Source organism: Canis aureus, chromosome 7 (assembly GCF_053574225.1).
Source record: "Canis aureus isolate CA01 chromosome 7, VMU_Caureus_v.1.0, whole genome shotgun sequence".
NCBI classification, from domain to species: Eukaryota; Metazoa; Chordata; class Mammalia; order Carnivora; family Canidae; genus Canis; species Canis aureus.
Window position 1 is genome coordinate 50,616,868 of NC_135617.1, and position 24,417 is coordinate 50,641,284.

Here is a 24,417-nt window from a genome sequence, read left to right on the forward strand (position 1 = left end):
GTTCACAAATCTTAAGTAAATGCACAATGACTACATCAAATATTTTATTTAACTCATCTAGAGAAGAAATAATAAGATGTTAAAACTGGTTCAAAGATATTTCCAAGCTTCAGGACAGATGACACTGCCCTCATACAGCTGAAATGGATTGAGATGATCAGACAAGACAGACTTTAACACAAGGTACTTTGGAGATTTAGTGTCTAAAAATCTATGGTGACCCAGAGCTACCCAACACCTTTTTGCCGAAGGGACTGTGTTCTGGGCTTGTGAGTCCAGAAGAAAGCCAAAGTACCCTACCTGCTTGGTAACAGGGGAAAAAAACCTGGGCAGTGAGATGAATACTTTCACATGGTTGCTAAAAGCCTCATGCTACAGTGAAATACTACAGAGCAGGGGTTGAAAAACTACAGCCCATGGGCCAAATCCACCCCACTGCCTGCCTTCATAAGTATAGCTTCATTGGAAGAAACAGGCACACACATACATACATACTTGAGTCTAAGAGCATTTGTGAAGCTTCATATTAATAGACAATCTTAGAATAAGACTGCTGATTTAGATACCAAACTGTTTAAATTTTCCAGAGTCATAAACTACAACCTTTAGGATTTGCTGCCCTGCCAGACAGAAATGATGCATCTCAGTGGGATAAAAAATCTTGACATTCACATGTAACTTCACTAAGTCTCTGGTCTAGAATCAATAGTAAGCAGTGATTGGCACTAAATGAATCCCCCCTCATAGCTATATGATAAAATTGCATTATGAAAATAAATATGTTTTAAAAAGGAAAAGCATTATACTGTGTACTGAAAATTTCAAGTTAGTTGTAATTATACTATCAAAAATAGTTAATAAAATAGTGAAGAGATATAACTGCCAGTATTTATTATTTATTTTAAATAAACTAATGATCTCATGTAATTTTAGTAACAAGAGTTGTATGTGCTTGTTATATTAGACTAAAACTCTTGAGATTATTTTGAGTAACAAAAATGTATTATGTATTATTAATTTCTATTCAACAGAACTAAATCCAAACTCATTTACACATCAAGTCTTTTTGTTTTAAATAACTCAATTTTAACTGAAATTGAAATGTCATTTACATGATTTCTGAATTAACTATATAAAAAATAAACATTAATATGTGTACAATATTCTTTTGCTGTTATATGCATATGTATTTTTGTGTATATTTTGTTTGTACATATATAACTCTATAATTTTTTAAACTATGTATAGTTTTAAGACTATAGTTTCTTTTTAAAGATGGGACAGAATTTTTAAATTTTTAAGAGGTTTATATACTCGATAGCACCAAGTAGAAAGTATATTTTTTTAACAACTCAAAGTTACCATGGGATACTTTGAAGAAAATCTTAGATACATTGATGTGTTTCACTAATGGCTATAATAACTTTCTCAGATTAAAAAAGTGTTAGAATCTTCTGTTTTCCAAAGAATGTCTATGTGATTTTTTTTATAGAACATTTCTCTTCATCTATTACAATTGCATTCACCCATAATGCTAATTTTATATAATCAGATCAGGATGACATATGCATTGCTTGTCCCTTAAGCACTTAAATACAAAGTATGAGTCACAGGTAGAGATCCAGAAAGAAGCCAAAAAATTTATTTCAAAGGAACTCACTGGACTATGTGCTGAAAACATTTTAAAACTTCTAAATATTAACTCCTTTATTTAAATGCAACCAAATAATAGTTGAGTTCCTTTTCTGAGACAGGTATGTTGCTGGATGCTTTAGGAGAAACAAAAAAGTCATACTTTTAGAGCATCATTTTCCCCTACTGGATAATTCCTATATCCTGAAAGAGCTGGCAATTGCCGTGTCTTCTCTTTATATCAACTGAAAATTTGTGTTTGTTTCTTTGTTAGCTCATAATCTGAGCCAGCCCTACTGATATGTCAGGACTGTTAGAAGGGAGGCCAACATTAAAAAGAAAGAAAAAAAGCACATTCACCCATTTAGCAAATAATTAGAGTGCCTATGAGGTGCCAGATACTTTGAGAAGCAATTGAAGCCAATCTCATTAAGACCTTTATTTCAAGATGCTATGATATTGAAGATAATAATCCACTCATGTGAAACAATTTAAAAAGTATTAAAAAGAGAATACATAAACCAAGCACAGTTTGTGATCTGGTGCTAAAACACAGACCAATCTTTGACATCTTTTTTTCACAGTCCATATCTGATTCATCAAAAAACTGCAATTCTTCCTTTAAACATCCCAAATCCAAATGCATCTCATGACCTTCCTTGTCTGAGCCACCATGATCTCTAACCTGAGCAGAGTAGTTAAGTAGCTACTATAGTCACCAGGCTTCTAACTCTTTGCCTTCCAATAGCCTATTCTCAATACAGGTATGAGGGTAATCTGCTTTAAATTTAAATTAGGTCATATAACTCCCCTGATAAAAATCAACCAACAACCTCCCACTTCATTCACAATAAAAGCCAACATCTGTACATGGCCTACAAAATCCTACTTAGTCTAAATGCAAAGAGAAGCAAAAGGAACCATGATGAGAGGTATGAGTTTCATTCTAACTGCAAAAGGCTGTTTACATGTTTAATACACAAGGTAAGAATGGAGTTTTTGAAAGATTACTTACCTGTGTGGAAAAAGGATTGTGGTGGAGTGTGTTGGGTATTTTTCTGACACTCCTTATCCATTTCCTTCCTAGTATGTCCTTGAAGGTTGATCTTTACAGCCAGTGTCAATCAGACCCTCTAGCCTTTTAGATTCAATTCGATTTGGCTAATTGAAGAGTTCAGAGGGTGGAAGAAGAGAGAAATTGGGGGAGCTTTTCTCTGTAACAACACACCTACTGAGCTGAGGCTTGCAGCCTCCAGTTCTTTCCCAAAGGCCTCAACTGCTGTTGGTGGGGAGATGGGGACTCTTCCTACAGTTAACTGCTCATACCTGGTTCAAGTGACCACCCCCTTGCCTTGCTTTGTATGACTTTGGTCTGGCCTAGACATCTTTTTCCAACATTTATCCATTCCTTAGCCATATTCACACCTCATTACATGCAGGTTGTATGTAACATACAGGGTATATGTAACATGGACCCTGACAGCAATTAAGTTGACAATAAATGAAGGAGCAACTCTGGCAGTCCAGATGAGGATGGCTTGGACTAGCATCTTATCAGTAGAGATAAAGACAGATAGGAGATATATTTTGAAAATAGAATTAAATGCTGTTAGAACTAGACTGTCACTAGGAGATGAGGAAAAGGAATAAATAAAAACTCCTGTTTGTGCTCAAACTTCCAGGTGGATTGTGGAGTCAGGTAAACACAGAAAAACCAGGATAGTGGAGAATAGTATGGAGGAGGAAAACATCCAGAGTTTCTTTTTGAAACATGGGGGTGAAGTTATCTCTTTGGCATTGAACTTGATTAGGAAATTGGATGCCAGGGAGATACTAGGACTTCATAAAAGTATGGAAGTTGTATGCATCGAGGTAGCATTTAATATCAGATAACTAGAGAAGGGGGTAATCTTAGAAGAAAGAATGTAACTAAATGAAAAAACTGTCCAGGGCATAGCCCTTTCCAAGGTGGGAAACTCAAACATTTAGAAATTGGGTAGAGAAGAAGAAATCAGCAAACATGTCTGAGAAATTTGCAGTGTAGTGTGTGTGTATGTAAGGGGATTGGGGTAGAGAGAACAGAATCAGATTGTAGTGTTCCAAAAGCAGGAAGCAATGAGAGTGATTGCATTGAAAGGAATTTTAGTATACATGGGGTGGCATGGAAGTCTTTTTTTAAACTAAAAAAAGACTTTTCACTAGGATCCAGTCTAGCTCATTAAAGATCTGCTCTGAGAATAAAGAATAGCATATCACCTAGTAATAAATGTTCCTTTGTTTGTCTGTATGAATTTATTTATGTTTGACAGCTGAGGATATATTTTTCTTGGCACCATTTGGGTAGACTCTGCTACTCACTGGCAGGATTCAGATGATCAGAGCCTGCCCCAGTTACTATACGCCTACTTCTAATTATCCATTATCACCTCATCTTAATTGAATTATATGGAAAATTATACTTTACAAGCAGAACACCACCACCACCAAAATTCAAAATGGTATAACAATGAATGCACTGTCAACCAAAATCTTATTTATAAAACTATACTAGTTATACAGCCTCTTTCATTGATGGGTTCCATAAGTATTTTGATTACCAAAAGAGTTCCATTGCAATAAGGTAACTATACAGATCACTTTGGAAAAGTGGCACATTTATTCTTCAAGAAGTTTTTTCCTTTTGAAATTGTATTCAAGTATTCCAAATATTTTTCCATGTTAATACTTCCATCACCCCTCTTGTTGTAACTATTGCATGTACTAATAAATAAAAGAGCCTTATATTGGTTTTAAGATAGAATCTAACTATATTGTCAATAAAACGTTTGTAAAAACTAAAAATATTTGAGTTTCAGAATACATTTTTTAATTTTAAACAGGATTTTATTATCAATATGCCAGATTTTCTTTCTAGTTATCCTATTTTTCAGATGAGATTTTTAAAATGATATTCCTCAAAGTATTGTAAATAAGAACACAATATATTTAAAATCATGTGTGAGCTAGTCTATTTTCCCCATCCCATATTTTAAGACTTGTTGATGTGCCAACTGCCTCAATCTTTAAAAGAATCAAACAAAATTAGAATGCAAACTAACTGATTAAGATTTTTTATTTAATATGAAAATGAATGCTTTGAGCCAAGACATGGACAGATGGCTAATGTAGTAATTAATGAAAACATGGAATTTTTTTTTTTACATTTAGATAAACAACATCCAGAAATAAATCCTTTTTATTTAAAGATACCTCCATCTCTCAAGCTTCCTTCCCAATTTTAAAACTGCATTTAAATAAACCACAACATAAACATTAAAGGTGATGTCACCAACTGGGATATAGGTTATTTTATTCAAAATAGGACATTGAAATAGAACAAAACCAACTTTTAAAACAAGAACACAAGAAACAAGAGATTTAATGACAATCTCTACCTACTCTTGGAAAAGTCCAATTTTGCTTAAGTTACTTTATGAGTAAAATGAGTGGGAAACTGCTTCTTTCTATTTTAAGGAGAATTTTTCTGAGAAAGGAGGCTTTTTTTTTTTTTTTTTGGCAAACCTGCTGTGGAAGTGAGAAACATAAGTATACTTTAAAATAGTAACACGTGTGACTATATCTGAATAAACACCTTCTTAAAAGATTCAGACTTGATGGATGGACCTTAGTTTTAATAAAATGTCAAATTTCCACTGTATGGATTTAATTACTCCATGGGGGAAAAGTAATTAATCCACATTATTTAATATAAATATAAACTGTGAAAAAAAATATAAACTGTGTGGATAACAGTTATAGCAACTTCTTTTGGAATAATTCATCAACTTGTACACAAGTTTAGGGAAATTTTCCAAAGTACTATCACTTTAGTGACAGAGCCTAGAAAGGACATGTACTAGATATTTTATGTATTTATTTTCACAATCTAAATGTAACTTTATTTTTGTCTTCTACCATATATTTAAAATCTATTCAGTGGAGAAAGTTTCCTCTGCTAGAGAAAAAACCCTGGCAGGACCTATGACTTTCCTGGTAACTTGGAGGAAATAGAAAATCCTATGGTCACTATACATTGTCAACAATCTTGACTCAAGTTGCATTGTCAAGACTAATATATTGAACAATATTTCAATCTGTATTCAGAAAATGGGCTTTCCCTAACTTCCCAGCTCAGGCCTATAGTAGGCAGGCAGCCTGCCTTCAGGGGAGAACTGTGAAAGGGTATCTTTGCTCTCCTTGTATCTCGTTTCTTTTTTTTCTTTTTTCTTTTTTTTTTTTTTTTTGACACATCAGATTTATAGAAACATGACCAGAATACAAAAAAAAAATTTCTTATGCCTTTCACTCAGGGTAAACAAATGCTAAAATGAAAAACAAAACAAAACAAAAAAACAAATGCTAAATGAATATTCTCCATATCTGTTTTATTCTACTTTGTCTCTATATAATTTCCCCCTGAATGGATTTGAGAATAGCTAGCAGCCAAAAAACCTCTTTATTCTTAAATGTTTCAGTGTCTATTTCCTAAAACACAAGCTGTTCTCATATAACTGCAGCATTATTTTCAAAATCAAGATAAAATTATCTATAAAACACTATGACCTACTCTGCAGACCTTCTTCAGGCTTTGTTAATTGTCCCAATAACATCCTTTATAGCAAAAGAAACTCCCAGGTCACACATTACATTTAGTTGTCATGTTTCTTTGGTCTACATTAATATTGGAGCAGTTCCTCAGAGATTCAGTGTGTTTCAAGACACGGGCCAGTAATTTTGTAGAATGTACTTCCATTTGAGTTTGTCTGATGTTTCCTCGTGAGTCAGGTACTTGGCAGGTGTTCCAACGAAGGGATATGATGCTCAGCGCATTCTATCAAGAGGCACATAGTGTTGATTTGTCGTATTTCTGGGGATGGTAACTTTGGTCACTTGGTTAAAGTGGTGTTTGCCAGGTGTCTTTTCTATAATGGTATTATTTTTCCTCTGGTAACTCACAAGTATTTTGTGGGAAGATAATCTGAGATGATGCCTACATCTGTTACTACACAAGCTTTCAACCTTGTTTTACCACACGCTGATGATTCTTCCCAGAAGTTATTGTTGTAAATTAGTTTGCAAAATAGTGGTTTTTAAAATTCCATTATTTCTGTCTTATTTGGCACTCTAAGAAAAGGTTTTCGTCTTCCTCCCTTCCTCTCCCTCTTCTTCCCTCTCTCTCTTCCTGTGTGGACTTAGGCAGATCCTTGTTTTATTTTGTGGGTTTTAGTTCTTTAGTATTATTTATTTTGAGGCTTTTATCTTAGGTGTGGCAACTGGGAATCCTCTGAAATACTTCCAGAATCTTTCTGACATTTTGTTATTCTGCCAAATTTAAATATTCTAGGCTCATCATGAACTTCCTGCTAATTGAGCACTGGAATCTGTCACTTCTCCCAAGATACTTAGTTTTTTCTTTGTCTTTTTTGGGTTTTTTCTTAATGGAAAAAATATTTAAAAATCAAGATCTGAGATCTAGGTGAGATTTGTTCATTCCTCCTTGAATGTCATTGTTTCTAGATCCTCTCAGCAGAGCAACTTGGAAATGCACATGGATTGCAAATGCACACCCTTATCTATTTCCATATTTGTCTATTTAAAAAACATGAGATTTGGTATCTCTAGTTTTAATCCACCACCACAGAGGGCTCATTCAATCTCCCCCTTTCCATATCTATAAATCCTTTTGCTAACAGTGAGAAGCCTCTTTCTTACTACCCACAATATACCTAGTTGTTTGCTCAGTCCCCAAATATACAAAAAGTAGTTCCAGAATTTCTAATCCATGCTTCTGAAGAAAAAAAAAAGTCTATCAAGTGGAGTTCAATATTCATTCAGAGTTCATTTGTGTCTTTAACCAGAGTATATAACCCAATACTATGTTTAAATTTTCCTAAACTTTTATTCTTTTCTTTCCCTCTTCAGTATGGTTATACCTTTCACTTATTAATAGAGTTCAGTTCATTTGTTTCTCTTTATATTTCAATTTGGGATTTTCCCTCTTCTTGTTGATTTATTGTCACTTGTTGATTATGTGAAACATAAACATGGTTCCAAATATCGGAGCTGTACAAGAGGTATACTCATGAGACGTCTTTCTTCCCTGCTTCCTGTCTTTTCTATCCTGTCCTCAACCATCTCCACAGGTAACCAATCTCATTACTCCCTGGTTTACTTTCCTTGCATTTTATTTTGCATGAATTAGTCAATATGTGCAAAATGTCTTCTTTCCTCTACTTTCTTGCACAAAAAGTATATGATTTCTATGTTATTGTAAATAGGGTTTTTTTTTTCTGTCTCGAATATTCAGTGGCCTGAAGGTCAAATGTGGCCGAGTGCATGTTTTTGTAAATGAACTTTTATTGGAATGTAGCTGAGCTCATTTATTTATGTGTTGTATATAGCTACTCCCATGCTGTAATGACATAACTGAGTAATTGCAATAGAAAACATATGGCCTTCAGAGCCTAAAATATTTAATAGAGCATCATAGAAAAACCTCCATTTGTCCTTCAAAGAAAATAGCTGGCAATTGTTTTGTACATGAAAGCTACAAAGTTCTATACGTTGACTTTAGATCTTACTAATTTACTGAATTTGTGCTTAGAGTTAGTTTTATCAATTCTCTGGGGCTTTCTAGGTATATAATCATATAATCAGTAAATAGATATATTTCTGTTTTTTTTTTCCCCCAGGTCTTTTGCCATATTTTCCTTTTGTCTAATTATGTTAACTAATATCTCCAGTAAAATGCTAAATAGTAGTGGAGATAGTTCTTGTCATCAACTTGATCTTAGTGAAAATACTTCTTGTGTTTCCCCATTAAGATACTAACTTTAGAACTAAAACCTTTTTAGTAAGATTTTTTTTTTTATTATGTTGACATATCCAACACCGGGCTAAGAAATAAACACATACATCAATAGAAGAGAATACATGTCTTTTGCCCATTTCATGATTGGATTGTTTGTTTCTTTGGTGTTGAGTTTAATAAGTTCTTTATAGATCTTGGAAACTAGCCCTTTATCTGATATGTCATTTGCAAATATCTTCTCCCATTCTGTAGGTTGTCTTTTAGTTTTGTTGACTCTATCCTTTGCTGTGCAAAAGCTTCTTATCTTGATGAAGTCCCAATAGTTCATTTTTGCTTTTGTTTCTTTTGCCTTCGTGGATGTATCTTGCAAGAAGTTACTGTGGCCGAGTTCAAAAAGGGTGTTGCCTGTGTTCTCCTCTAGGATTTTGATGGAATCTTGTCTCACATTTAGATCTTTCATCCATTTTGAGTTTATCTTTGTGTATGGTGAAAGAGAGTGGTCTAGTTTCATTCTTCTGCATGTGGATGTCCAATTTTCCCAGCACCATTTATTGAAGAGACTTTCTTCCAAAGGATAGTCTTTCCTCTTTTATCGAATATTAGTTGACCATAAAGTTGAGGGTCCACTTCTGGGTTCTCTATTCTGTTCCATTGATCTATGTGTCTGTTTTTGTGCCAGTACCACACTGTCTTGATGACCACAGCACAGAAGAAGACATAGACATGGCCAACATGCATATGAGAAAATGCTCTGCATCACTTGCCATCAGGGAAATACAAATCAAAACCACAATGAGATACCACCTCACACCAGTGAGAATGGGGCAAATTAACAAGGCAGGAAACCACAAATGTTGGAGGGGATGCGAAGAAAAGGGAACCCTCTTACACTGTTGGTGGGAATGTGAACTGGTGCAGCCACTCTGGAAAACTGTGTGGAGGTTCCTCAAAGAGGTAAAAATAGACCTGCCCTACGACCCAGCAATTGCACTGCTGGGGATTTACCCCAAAGATACAGATGCAATGAAACGCCGGGACACCTGCACCCCGATGTTTATAGCAGCAATGTCCACAATAGCCAAACTGTGGAAGGAGCCCCGGTGTCCATCGAAAGATGAGTGGATAAAGAAGATGTGGTTTATGTATACAATGGAATATTACTCAGCTATTAGAAATGACAAATACCCACCATTTGCTTCAACGTGGATGGAATTGGAGGGTATTATGCTGAGTGAAGTAAGTCATTCGGAGAAGGACATACATTATATGTTCTCATTCATTTGGGGAATATAAATAATAGTGAAAGGGAATATAAGGGAAGGGAGAAGAAATGTGTGGGAAATACCAGAAAGGGAGACAGAACGTAAAGACTGCTAACTCTGAGAAACAAACCAGGGGTGGTAGAAGGGGAGGAGGGCGGGGGGTGGGAGTGAATGGGTGACGGGCACTGGGGGTTATTCTGTATGTTGGTAAATTGAACACCAATAAAAAATAAATTAAAAAAATAAAAATAAATAAAAATAAAAATGGAAATATAAAAAAAATAGAAGAGAATACAGAGTTCTGAAACACAACACCCACACGTGTATGATAAATCAATTTCAACAAAAGTACCAAGGTAATTTGATGGAGAAAGTATGTTCTTTGGACAAGTGGTGCTAGCAAAAGTGAATATTTGTGTGCAAAAACATGAACTTTGGCCCTAATTTCACATCTGAAGCAAAAATTTAAAATGAATCATAAACCATAAAACTAAGTTTAAGAGTTAAAACTATATGCAGAAGCAAATGTAGGAGGAGCTCTGTGACTTTAAAGTGGGCAAATATTTCTTAAATAGGACCGAAAAAAGCATAAGGATAAAAGAAAATGTTGATAAATTGGACATCGTAAAATTTTTAAACTATTCCTTTTCAAAAGTCACTGTTATAGAAAGACAAGCCCAAAGAAGAAAATATTTGCAAGTGACTTGTACCCAGAATATAAAGATAAGTCTTACAACTCAATATAACAAAACCAAAATAAAAATGAGCAAATAGACTTTACATACGCACATATATGTATATATATATGTGCGTATGTAAACACCAATGGCTAATAAGCACATAAAGTGGTGCTTAGTATCAAGTTATTACGGAGATGCAAGTTAAAACCACTATAAATTATCAGAACTTCTGTAAAAATGACCAACAATATCAAGTTTTGTGAAGAATATGGAGTAGAGAAGTGGTGACTGGCAAAATTTTCCTATAAAGGACCATATAGCAAATACTTTGGGTTTTGCAGCTCTTAGACTCTGGGTCATAACTACTAAACTTTGCCACTATAGTTCAAAAGCAGCATAGTCAAGAACTAAATGAATAGGTACAGCTATATTTTATTAACACTAGTTACAAATACTGAAATTCAAATTTCATGAAATTTTCAAGTTTCATAATATTCTTTTGATTTTTCCAAACAATAAAATTATAAAAATACCTTATATTTTTATTACATAAAAAACAAAAAGAAGCCAGAAGACAAGACTGTATATTGTGTGATTCTATTTATATATAATGTCTAAAAAAGGGAACTAGAGAAAGAGCAGGTCAGTGATTACCTAGGGCTATGGGTATGAACAGGAATTAACAGCAGAATGGCATAATGGAATTTCTCAATATAGTGTTAGTGTTACTAAACCACATTGTGGTGGTGATTGAGAAGTGTGAATGTATTAAAACTGTTTATTCACAATGCATTTATATCATGTTATATAAAATATACCTCATTATCTTTAAAAATGGATACCATTAAGAAAATGAAAGGCAAGCAATGGACTAAGATATCTGCAAAATATTTAATAGAGAGCTTGTATCCAGCATATGTAAAGAAGTCTTATGACTCAATAATAAGACAACTGAATTTCAAAAATGGGCAAAATACTTTACCAAGATGACATACAAATGGACAATAAGAAAAAGGTGCTTATCATCAGTCACTATGTATATGCACATTGAAACCATATTGAGAAAAAAAAGAAACCATATTGAGATATTATTATGTAACCTTTAGAATAGTTGACATCAGAATGATGGATAATACCAAGTCATAGAGAGGATGTGGAGAAACTTGAACTTTAATTCACTATTGCAAAAAACAACAGCTTCTTGGAAGAACAATTTGGCAGTTTCTGATCAAGTTAAAAATACACTTACCATATAATCTAGCAAACTTACTTTTATATAATTAGCCAACAGAAATGAAAAAATATATAAGAGAATACTTATACAACCAGCTTTATTCATAACAACACCAAATTAGAAATAACTCCAATGCTCATAAAGTAATGAACATATAAACCAGTGTGATATTTCATACGAATACTACTTAGCAGTAAATATGAAGTACCAATATAGGCATCATTACATTAAACAAAAGAAAAAAAAGAAGCCAGACACATGAGACTATATACAATAAGATATCATTGATACAAAATTCTAGTAAAATACAGTATTGTAGAAACAGAATGCAGAGCAGTTGTTAGGAGGGCCAAGAGATAAATAGGTATGGGATTAAATGCAAAGAAATGAAGGAACTTTCTGGTGTGCTGGAAATGTACTACATCATGAATGTGGTGGTGTTATAGGACTTGTATATGCTTGTCAAAACTGAACAAATAATACCCATAAAATTGGCAATTTTTACTGCAGGCTATGCTTTGAAAACAATCTCTCACTTTGGCTTTGCTTTGTACATTCTTTTTCAGAAATCTGATGCCTGCTTAATTTTCTTGCCCTTATAAGTTTTTTCATTATATCACCTGTTAGCCCTGAGAATGTTTTTGTTGTTGTTGTTGTTTAATCTTCAAGGTCTAATTGTTTTGCTAGAATATGTCACAGAGTAGGTTACCCTGAATCAGTTTTCATCATGATCTCTGTCAATGGGTAGACTGAGGTCACTTTTTCTTCAGAATTTCTTTTGGATTAGAGTTTGAAACATTAGGTCTAGTCCATTGTTTTGTTTTTCTTTTTTTTTTAAGAGCTATTTATTTATTCATGAGAGACACAGAGAGAGAGAGAGGCAGAGATATAGGCAGAGGGAGAAGCAGGCTCTTCCCAAGAGCCCTGTGCGGACTGGATTCCGGATTCTGGGATAACGACCTGAGCCAAAGGCAGCAGCCCAACCACTGAGCCAGCTAGGTGTCCCCATTATTTCTTTTTTCTAAGAGATTTCAAATAAATATGTAAATTGAATTTTCTTTGCTGTCTTCTATTTTCACCACGTTTTCTCTTACCTTTTTGCTTCTTTTCCTAACTAATCTTCATTACCTTAACTATTTCCTTTTTTTCTTTCTAAAACTTTTGTTATAGCAGCTTTGAGATACAATTCACATACCACATAATTCACCTGTTGAAAATAAATGGGTCAGTGAGGTTTTTTTTTTTTTTTAATATTTTTTATTTATTTATCGAAGATACAGAGAGGCAGAAACATAGGCAGAGGAAGAAGCAGGCTCCACACAGGGAGCCCGACGTGGGACTCGATCCCGGGTCTCCAGGATCACGCCCTGGGCTGAAGGCGGCACTAAATCACTGAGCCACCAGGGCTGCCCCTGGGTCAGTGAGTTTAAGTAAATTCACAGAACCATACATCCATCGCCACAATTTTAGAACATTTTCATTACAAAAAGAAACCCTGGATACCTTGGCCATCTGCAACCTGGATTCCAGATCCAGGTAACCACTAAATGTTGTCTGTAGATTTGCCTATATTAGACATCTCCTAGAAATGGAATCCTACAATAAGAGCCCCTGTGCGACTGACTTCTTTCACTCAGCATAGTGTTTCCAAGGCCCATCTATGTTTAGCATGTATCAGGACTACTCTTGTTATTGCTGAATATTCTATCATATGAATACAGCCATTTTATTTATCGATTCATGATTTGATAGGCATTTGAGTTTTTCCACTTTGAGCCATTGCAAATAAGGCAGTTACGAACATTCATGTACAAATGTTTGCATGAATACATACTCCCATTTTTCCTGATTTACACCTAGAAGAGGTGGTAATTCTACATTTAATCATTTGAGAAACTACGCAGACTGTTTGGAAATGGGTGAACTGTTTTCCCACCACCAGCATATAGGGGTCTCTGTTTCTTTACATCTTTGCCAACATTTGTTACTACCTCTTTAATATACTGTGTCTGAAATGGTACCTGTCATTTTGATTTGCCTAGTGGCTAGCAATTCTCTAATGATATATTTTCATGTTCTTACCCATCTTTTGTACACTTTGTTCAAGAAAGGTCTACTCAACTTCTTTTCCATTTGTCTTTTTACTATTGAATTATATATGTGATTTACATATACTAGATGTTAAATACAAGACATAGGATTTGTAAACATGGTCCCTCATTCTGCAGGTTATCTTTGCAGTCTTTTCTTTATTTGAGAGAGAGCAAGCATGAGGAGGGGGAGGGGCAGACGGAGAGGAAGAAGCAGATTCCCCACTGAGCAGTGATGCCCCACTGAACCCCTCATGTGGAGTTTGATACCAGAACTCCAGGGTTATGACCTGAGCTGAAGGCAGACACTTAATTGACTGAGCCACCCAGGTGTCTCTCTTTGCAATCTTTCAATGGTCTTTTGCTGCCCCAAAATGTTCAATTTTGATGATGTCCAGTTCACTAATTTGTTTTTTGTTACCCATGCTTTTGGTATCATATCTAAGAAATCATTGCCTAATCCAAGATCACAGAGATTTATACCTGTTTTTCTCTAAGATTTTTATGTTAGCTTTTACATTTAAGTCTTTTATCTATTTTGAGTTTTTATATGTGGTCCAATGTAGGCACCCAACTTCATTCTTTTACACATGGATATCCAACCATCCCAACATTATTTTTTGAAAAGACTATTCTTTCCGCATTTTACTGTCCTAACCTTTAATAACTTACATTTGAATCTATTCTTCCTGTTGGGCTGGCTGAGAGACAGGGGCACCCAAAATGGCGGACATCTCAAATTGGGTCAAAATGGCTGATCTTCCCGCCAAAGCAGCCATGACCACCACATCATCTCCAGTAAATCGAAGCCTAGATGGGAAACCGAAACTTTCCATCCAGGACTTTCCAGCCAGGGACCACCCCAAATCGTCTGTACTATCCCCACCCCCAGCCAATCACCTGGGGACCCACCGGATCCGGACCCAGAACCAATAAGGCTTAAAAAACCCCACACTCCCCAACCCCGCGCGACTTCCCTGACTTGGGCCACTTCTCTGAGTCACGGAACCTCGCCCGGGAGCGCTCCCCATTAAAGCACTCTCGAACCTATTGCCTGGCTCCGCCGTTTTTTTTTGTTTTGTTTTGTTTTTTTTATTTCTCCGCTGTTCATTTTGGAAAAAAAACTAACACTTCCTTAAACACCCAGTATTTTTTCAATGCAAAATTTTTCCCTGAGTTTCAGCAATCCTCATCTTCTTTATTTCTATTTCTCTGGTTTTTGAATTTTTGATTCATAGATTTGTGTTTTTGACTATTTTAACTGTGTGTTTAAAGTTATTTAATTCAACTGAAGTATTCTGTTATAATTTTCTTCTAGTATTTGGTTACTTTTTGTTTTTTTTTAAAGAATTCTCACCTGAATTATTTGAATTCTCATTTGTTCTAATTAAAATAATTATGTAGGCTATGGATGTATATATGCAAGCTATATACATAGCTTAATATTATAAATCACAGTAAATATTAGTTCAAAAGTGTCCATTTTTGTCAGTGTAATAGTATTGTTTATTGATGATCTTGCTTTAGAATCATAGAGAAGACATGTTATACAGTTCAATGTGTTTTCATTTTTGTAGTGTCCTAAATTTTTTCCTTCTTTTCCCCCACTATTCCATCTCCAAAAGGCATCTCTCCCTTTCTTCTAACCTCTGCTTCTCCTGGCACTATTACCTTTCCAAAATTGCCTCTCCACATCCTGTGAACACTTTTAAGGCCTTTCCATTAGCTACTACTCAGATCTACCGGGATATTTCCCAGAATTTGAACGCTAACTCTTAGGTGGACTTTCAGTCTCTTTCTTTTTTGGAGTTGGGGTGTGAGGGAGAGGCATGATATTACATCAATCTTAAGGTAAATACTAGTTCTTCATTTTTCTCTTCTATGCACTTTCTTTTCTAGACTTCTGTATAAAGGATTACTCAGGTAGCACAGGTGATAGCTCACTAACGTTTTTATTTTTCTGTAGTAGGTACTTCAAAGTTTTAATATTCTCCATCTTCAAGACAAGGTATTTGGGACTGGGAAAGGGGAGTTTTGTTCCTTTTTTACTTTTCTGTTTTTAAAAGACTTTGCATTTTCAGATTTATTCCTGCATTATTTCGATACCTCTGCAGGTATGCAATATAAGACTTCAAAAACACCTAGCAAAAAGCTTTCCTTCAAAGTTGTGAGGTAAACAGATTCTAGAGGTTACACAATGCTGGGAAACAGGAGCCTGCTGATCTTCCACAGTAGGGACACTGCCCAGAGCTCCCTAGGCATCTAATTGAGCAACCCCTCCTCCAAACACTTTAGGGTGGGACTACAGTAGTCCTAGAATACTGACTAGATTCTAACAAAATTCTAAACAACCAGCAAAACAAGCTTATCCATAATAAAGTAAATGGTTACACATCTAGCTACAAAATGTTCATGCTGGTCTTCTTCAAAGCCATAGAAATAACATAAATAAATTAATTAATTTTAAAAAAACATAGAACCCCCCCCCCCCCGGGGAAAAAACAAACCAAACAAAATAGCCCCATATAGTCCCTGCACCTAGTTCAATCCTGGATCTTTAAATGAAGTGATGTCTTACCCCTGAGGTTTAGATCTGGTAATCTATGAATTTCAAAGAAAAAAAAATCAAATTTTCTCTGCTTTACCACAGTTATCAACCTTCCATGTACTATGGAATAACAGGGATAGTATTTTCAATGAGTTCCCAATAGAATAGAAGAAACATAGCAATCATTAATCAACTGCAAATGGCTTTAATAAGGCTCTAATTAAAATTTGTTCTGTTTTCTGTGATCCTTTTTTTCCACCCACTGGAAGGTTCTTTCTTACCCATATTTCACCTTGATTGTTGAGGATAGGATATATGAGGGCATACTATTTTGGGGCTGCTGGAGCTTTTTTGAGGGGCACTGCTAGAACTTTCAAAACTTGCAAAAAGGAGGCAGCTTGGTGTTGCTTTAATGCTAGAATAATTAAAGGCTTTGTTGTTTTGCTTAAGCTGTGGTTTCTTTAGCAAATCAATTCCTTTAAAAATGTAGTAGGCTTTTGCTCTATTAGCTTCCAGTTTCTGGTACCAGTAGGCACAGTGAAAATATTTCTCAGACATGATTTGCAAATCTGATTTATCCATTTGCTTCCTTGCCCCATCTCTCTCTTTCACAACATAATTATGGCTGCTTTGGGACCACCACTATGAAACACAGTTCCATGGTCAGATTGAAAACAAATCACCGAGTCCATGTTTTCCTTCTGCAGGTCTACTAACAAGTTTTCCCTCCATATACACAGATTCTAAGAACCATATTTCCATCTTTGCCTATTTTATTAATGAAGTCCTTGGAGTATTAAGTGTCACCTCATAAAAGCATTTTTATTTAATTAACAACCTAAAGTAGGGTCATAGAACAAATGGAATGGGCACCTATTTATCATTTTCAGCATTTACACACTCTGGATTTTTATGTATTCATTTTTAGTCTTGCGAGTTTTCTGATTCCCTACAAAATATCAGGAGCATGAGGGAAGTACCAAGTACAGTGTCCAGCACATGGGAAGCATTCGATAATTATGTACTTAATTAAAATGTAAATAAACAAGAATATACTTCAGTTAAAACAAGTTACTGTGTTTCAGAATTCTTGTGTTTATGCCTCTTGAGTCATTACTTTTATTGGTGCATAAGCATATTACTTGCAAAAGACAGTAAGAAAATTCTAACAATCTTAAAATTCTACATTTATTTTTTGAATCATGCTGGAACACTTGACATGGAACACAACACCCTCTCTGTAAAGCTAAGTTAAGCTGATGAGTACCTTGCCCCTACAATCTCCCTGGTAAATTAATTCCCAGTAGAGCTCAAGAGGCTCCTTAGCTTGCTCCTTCTGGTTTGCCACACCTCCCTCTAAATTGAATGGCATTTGAAATAGTGCTTCACTGTCCACAATATAAGAAACTTAGAAGTGACCTTTCTTTGTATGAAAGTTGACAGAAAAAAATAATTTTACATATAACTCTATATACATATAGAACTCTAAGTTCACCATTTTTAAGGTGTCAGATTTTAGAGCACACCTCCTAGAAATCCCAAGAAGATACAAAATTGAAAAATAATAATACTTCTTTAAAGGTCTTATTTGAGAGAGAGAGAGAGAGCATGAACATAGGTAGGAGCAGAGGCAGAAGCAGATTCCTCTCTGAGCAAGGAGCCCAAAGTAGGGCTGGATCCCAGAACCATGGGATCATGACCTGAGTGGAAGGCAAACTGTTAACCAACTAAGCCACCTGGGCACCCCTATACTATTTTTATAAGGATGCCAAGAGCTGCAGAGGCATGTAACGCTTGAGCAAGTTGAGTGAAACAGAAATGCTGACATACTATAAAAATGTGAAGTATCAAAAACATTAGCTGATACATTGTTCTGACACATCTGACCTCAAGAATAAGAGTTTTATTACAAAAACAATATAAATAGGACATCTTCCAGGACCTCCCTTCATAGTTTTAAATATTTTCCATACTAACACACTCTTACCCCACAAGGAGATACTTAAATTTTACTGAGCCATGAAATGTAAAGCTAGTTCAAGGTTCAGGAAGCTTGTGTTTTGCCAAAGGATACCAATTCTGAGCATTTATTCCATTTCTGGCTGATAAGTTGTCAGAGGGAACAGCCTGAAGTCAGCAATGGAAACCCATAAGCCTCCTGAGAAATATTTCTACCTATATCTGTATACCTATTATGTCAAACTATATATCAGGTATCCTACATATAAAGTCAGATATAATTTATATATAATCAGATATATATGAATATATTTAACATTTCACACATTCCTCTAATTAGAAATATATATTTGCATACTATTATTTACTTACCTTTATTTATTGTTTTTAGGGATTCAGATAACCTCTGAAATGATAGTTTATAAATTGTTCATTCCTCTGTGTATTATAATAGTATGGCTAAATTTTCCATAGAAAATAGCCTAGAGGGCACCTGGATGGCTCAGTGGTTGAGCATCTGCCTTTGGCTCAGGGCTTGATCCCAGGATCCTGGGATCAAGTCCCACGAGAGCCTCCCTCAGGGAGTCTGCTTCTACCTCAGCCTGTGTCTCTGCCTCTGTGTCTCTCATGAATGAATACATAAAATCTTAAAACAAAACAAAAAAAAAAGAGCCTAGAAATAAAGAGAAAAGATGTGTTTATTTGTATATTTTGTGAGGGTGTGTGATTTTCCAGCTAAAGAGCCACTCTCTTCAACAATAGAAGATATTCCCTAATTCTGTTAACACTTGTTTCTCCTAATCTCTTGCTAATTGGAGCATGTGTCTATCCTTTGCAATGAACCAGTTCAGTAGTCCACCTCATAGAGTTCCCAAGAGAACCATCAGGATCAATGAAAGGTATAGTTTCTCCCCAACAACAAAGCCAACACCTTCTCCAGCCTGGATTCAGATGGCAGAAGAGGTCAGAGAGGACCTCCATAAGCCTCATTTATCCATACAAGAAAATGTTCATTCTGAGGATGAATTGCAGGTAAGTTCAAGAACCTAGTAAGTCTAAGAAAATATGTTAGAAATTGGAATAAGAGTCCATTTTACTAACATGTAAGTCATTTCTACACACAGGAAATGTGGGTTATTGTATGGTCTGTGTTATAAGCTTGTTTTCTCCATTCTGCTGCTTAGAGGCTGAAGGAGGCTCAAATAATGTAGAAGAAAATCACCCCAGAGAAGACTGCAGAGCCAAAATTCCAGCCTTGGATTGTATACTTACAGACTTCTGTATGGGAAAAAAATAAATTTCTAATTGTTTGAACCACAGATATTTAGATTTGTATCACTTGGAATCTAATTCCAAGTGAAATTTCATCCTGTCCAATAAAATCCAAAGACTTACATGGCAACCCATTATCTGGTCACTGGCTTAAATCACTCAGATTTCATGTACCTCTCATCTCTGCCTGCTCTGCAGTCTCCCAAACAGACATTGCTGGCTTAGGCCCTTTGACATCTCCTCCGACTATATCAGCTTTCCCCCTGGAGAATTACATGGTTCTTTACTGATGCTTCTGTTCAAATATTTTATTAGAGTGACCTTCCCTGATTCACTAAAAATAGTCATCATCCTTTCTCTCCCTTCCCTTCATCCTGTTTTTTTCTACCCCCTAGCACTTAATATAATCTAAAATACTATCTATTCATGTGTTTCTTTATTGCCTGTCTTATTTCACTAGGATATAAGTTTCAGGGGCTCAGGGTGACTTTTTAACTACAGTTGTATCTCCACTGCCTTGAATAATGCCTGACTAGCTATAGTTGAATGAATGAATGTGTGAATGAATGAATGAATATGGGTGTACATCAAACAGAGAATGAGAATTTAAGTGGATTGACATTACCCTACACTGAAGGCAAAAGGATATTTTAGGATTCCTATTCTCAAAAATTATCAAGTTTATATGAAGTTTACAAGTATCAAAACCGCTTATTCCTGGCAACAGCCAATCATTTCCCTCTAAACAATGCAACCAACATGGGGGGGTGGGGGGATGATGAATATCAAAAAGACCACAGAGTAATAATGTCATTGCTAAGGAATAATCAGCTTCAGCTGATTGTAGGGAAAAACATTTATAGGTTTAATCTACTTCAAGTGAATTTTTGTGACTCATGTAAGACAGGGATCCAATTTCATTGTTTTGCATATGAATATAAACTTCTGCTGCCACCTTTATTAAAAAGACACAGAAAACAGTTGCTTACATGTCTATATACTAACAAAATATTTTTAAATGTCAAGAAACAATCTCATTTACAGTTTCATAAACAACAAAATATGTAGGGATAAACATAACCAAGGAGGTGAAAGATCTCTCCACTGAAAAGTACTACACTTTGATGAAAGAAATTGAAGACACAAATAACTGGAAAGATATTCTGTGCTCATGGATAAGAAGAACTAATATTATTATTAGAACTAAAATTGTTACTAATATTAATATATCATTAATATATTATTAAACATAATCAAGGATGTGAAAGATCTCTCCATTGAAAAGTACAAGACTTTGATGAAAGAAACTTTAGATGCAAATAAATGGAAAGATATTCTGTGCTCACGAATTAGAAAAATATTATTTATTCACAAAGCTGTCTACAGGTTCAGTGTAATCTTTATTAATATTCCAATAGCATTTTCACAGAAATGGTTAAAACAATCCTAAAATTTGTATAGAACCACAAAAGTCTCCAAATAGCAAAAGTTATCTTGACAAAGAACAAAGCTGGAGGCGTCATACTTCCCAATTTCAATCTGTATTACAAAGCTACAGTAATTAAAACAGTATGGTACTGACCTAAAAACATATAGATCAATAGAATAGAGTCCAATAATAAACCTGTGCCTATATGGTAAATTACTTTACAACAAAAAGCCAAGAATACACAACAGGGAATGTATAGTCTTTTCAATAAATGGTGGTGGAAAACTGGAAATTCACATGTAAAAGAATGAAAATGGACTCCTATCTTATACTATATATAAAAATCAATTCAAAATAATTTTTAAAAATTCAATTTATGACCTAAAATCTGTATGGTATCCCTTATATGTGCAATTGAAACCAAAAAAGGCCAATCTATTGAAACCTAGAAGAAAACAGAGGGTAAGCTCCTTGATATTGGTCTTGACAATGATTTTTTGGATTAGACACTAAAAGCAAAGGCAACAAAGGAGAAATAAGCAGGAGGGATGAGATGACATCAAACTAGAAACTTCTGGATAATAAAAGAAACCATCAACAAAAGGAAAAGACAACGTACTGAATAGGAGAAGATATTTGCATATCATGTATCTGACAAGGAGTTAATATTCAAAATATATAAAGAACACACACTGCTCAATAGCAAAAAAAAAATCTGATTAAAATATGGGCAGAGAGACTGAATAAACATTTTTCTGAAGGAACTACACAAATGGCCAGCAGATACCTGAAAACTTGCTCAACATCATTAGTGAATATGGAAATTCAAATAGAGATTTCAATGACACATCACTCTATATCTGTTTGAATGGCAATTGAGTTGAGCTATCATATCATGCACCATTCCCACTTCTGGGTATACATCTAAAGGAAATGAAAACAAGATTATCTGCACCTCCCTGTTTATTGCAGCATTATTTACAATAGCCAAGGTACAGAAACAACATAAGTGTTCAACAACAGATGTGTGGATAAAGATGTGGCACACAAAATGAAATATTCTTTCGTGAGTGAGGAAATTTTGCCATTTGTGACAACATGGATGAACTCTGAAGGCATTATACTAAGTAAGCCAAACAAAGACTAATACTGCATGATATTATTTGTATGTGATATTAAACAAAATAAAACAAAATAGACAAAAAAAAAACAAAGCTCAGCCCATATTAAAAGTAGTAAAGTGGTAACTAGGGGCTGGAGAGTGAGGGAAATAGGGAGAGGTTGGTAAAAGGTAAGTGATTGGTAAAAAATATATTTTAATTTATGGACAATGAAGTTTGTGCTAACTAAAATATTTCCTGTTAATGCTGTCTTCAGCTAATTTGGATTGCTCTATCCATGTTTCATGATACTCCTCTACCTACTTGGATGTGGCAAATCTTACTAATTTTGGTCATTCTGCTATTTCATTAACCAGTTCTGTTTTCTCTGGGAACAGCCTTCCAATTCTGAACAACCTAATAAACACTGAGAGTTTTAACTATTTTGAATAAATTTGCCTTAACCAAAGCATGACTTTCAAGTTCAAAAATCCATTTGAATGACCAAGCATTTTTGTGCCAACTCAAGAACATGATTTAAATTGGAGAAGAAACAGTAATCAAATTCATAGTAAAGCTATGTGATAGAGAAAGAATGAATCTAAAAATGTCTTGTCTTTGCTTTTCCAGAGAATTAGATTAAAATAATTTTGAATGCCTTTATGACTCAGATACTTCCATACCCCAAGGAACTGAGGACACCAAGAAAGTTGGTACAGCCTGTTTTTAAAAGTGAGAGTATTGTGTGCCTTTCACCTTTACTTACTTATTTTAAGACAAATATATAGAAACTAGAAATAGACTAATACTATAGAAAGAATTTAGAAAAAATACAGATTGGAGCATACGTTAAAATATAATCTGCATTTTAAGGCAAAATAGTTGTCAATAAGATTGGAGTACCATAACAAAAATGCCATTGATTGTGTGGCTTTAAAAGCAAATCTATGATTTCACAGGTTTTGGAGGCCATAAGTTTGATATCAGAGCACCCTCATGGTCAGGTTCTCTGCCTTATTGCCCTGCATTTGTGGAGATTAAGACATCACTCTCCATCTCATTATAAAGCCAGCAATTATATCAAATTAGGCTCCCATCCAGCTTTAACTATCTCCAACAAGCTTTATCTCCAAATATAGTTTATTAAAATGGGGGAAGTAGAGCTTCAACATACCAATTTTAGGGAGACAGTATTTAGTCCATAGCAATAGTCTAGTAGTTAAAAGTGGGAGCTCTAGACTTAGTAATCAAATTGAAATGTCTAATCCACCACATCCTAACTGTGTGGCCTTAAACTCTTTAAGATATCCTTTACTTATCTGTAAATTGGATAACAGTAGTAACCTCAGTTTATTGTGATAAATGAATATATGTAATATTTAGAACAGCGCATAGCAAATAGTTATTTTTTCAATTGAGATACAAGAGATATATATACAGTTTTAAGCACACAGCATGATTTGATATATATACATGTTGCAAAATGATTACCACAACTTTAGTTAACATCCATCTTTATGTATTTTTTTCTTGAGACAAGAACTTTTAATATCTACTTTCCTAGCAACTTCCAAATATCCAATAAAATATTGTTAACTACAGTCACCATGCTGTACATTATATCCCCAGGACCTATCTTGTAACAGAAGTTTGTACCTTTTACCTGCCTTTACCCATTTCACCTACCCCCAACCTCTACCCTCTGCCACTGGCAACTACCAATCTCTTCTGAGGTTTTCTTGTTTGTTTTTTTCTAAGATTCTACATGATATTCCATAGTATTTGTATTTCTCTGAGTTATTTAGCATATTTCCTCAAAGTCCTTTTATGTTGTTATAAATGGCAGGATTTCTTCTTTTTTATGGCTGAAAAATATTCCATTGTATGTGTGTAGACACACACACATTATACTTTTACCCTATCCATTCATTCATCAGTGGACACTTAAGTTGTCTCCATGTATTGCCTACTATAAATAATGCTGCAATGAGCATGGTTGGTGCAAATATCTTTAAGATAAATGGTAATTTTATTTTTTGTCCATATTAAAATTTTTAATTGAAGTGTAGTTGACAGGCAATGTTATATTAGTTTCAGGTATACAACATGGTAATTCAAGTTTATACATTATGCTATGCTTACCAAAAAAAATAGCTAAAATAGATGGTAGTTTTAAAATAAATATTAGCTATTATAATTACTAGGTGATATCACAAGAGTAATTCTCTCCCATATTGGATAATCTTCTTGAAAATAGATTTGATTAGTCAATGTACTATTGAGTAGAATTTGTTTTTAAAATATTGCCTTGAAGAAGTACGGGTAAGCTAATATAGCCATGGTTCTCAATTTCATGTCAGA

General features: G+C 34.7%; 1 long non-coding RNA gene across 2 annotated transcripts in view; it reads left to right on the forward strand.

The window, feature by feature from the left end:
- Positions 1-19,589, forward strand: part of LOC144316850 (uncharacterized) — a 138,480-nt gene extending 118,891 nt beyond the window's left edge. For both annotated transcript variants that reach the window (XR_013382691.1, XR_013382696.1), the window contains one exon: positions 19,440-19,589. This is a non-coding gene — a long non-coding RNA (uncharacterized LOC144316850). The remainder of the gene's footprint in view (positions 1-19,439) is intronic.
- Positions 19,590-24,417: the final 4,828 nt, after the last annotated feature.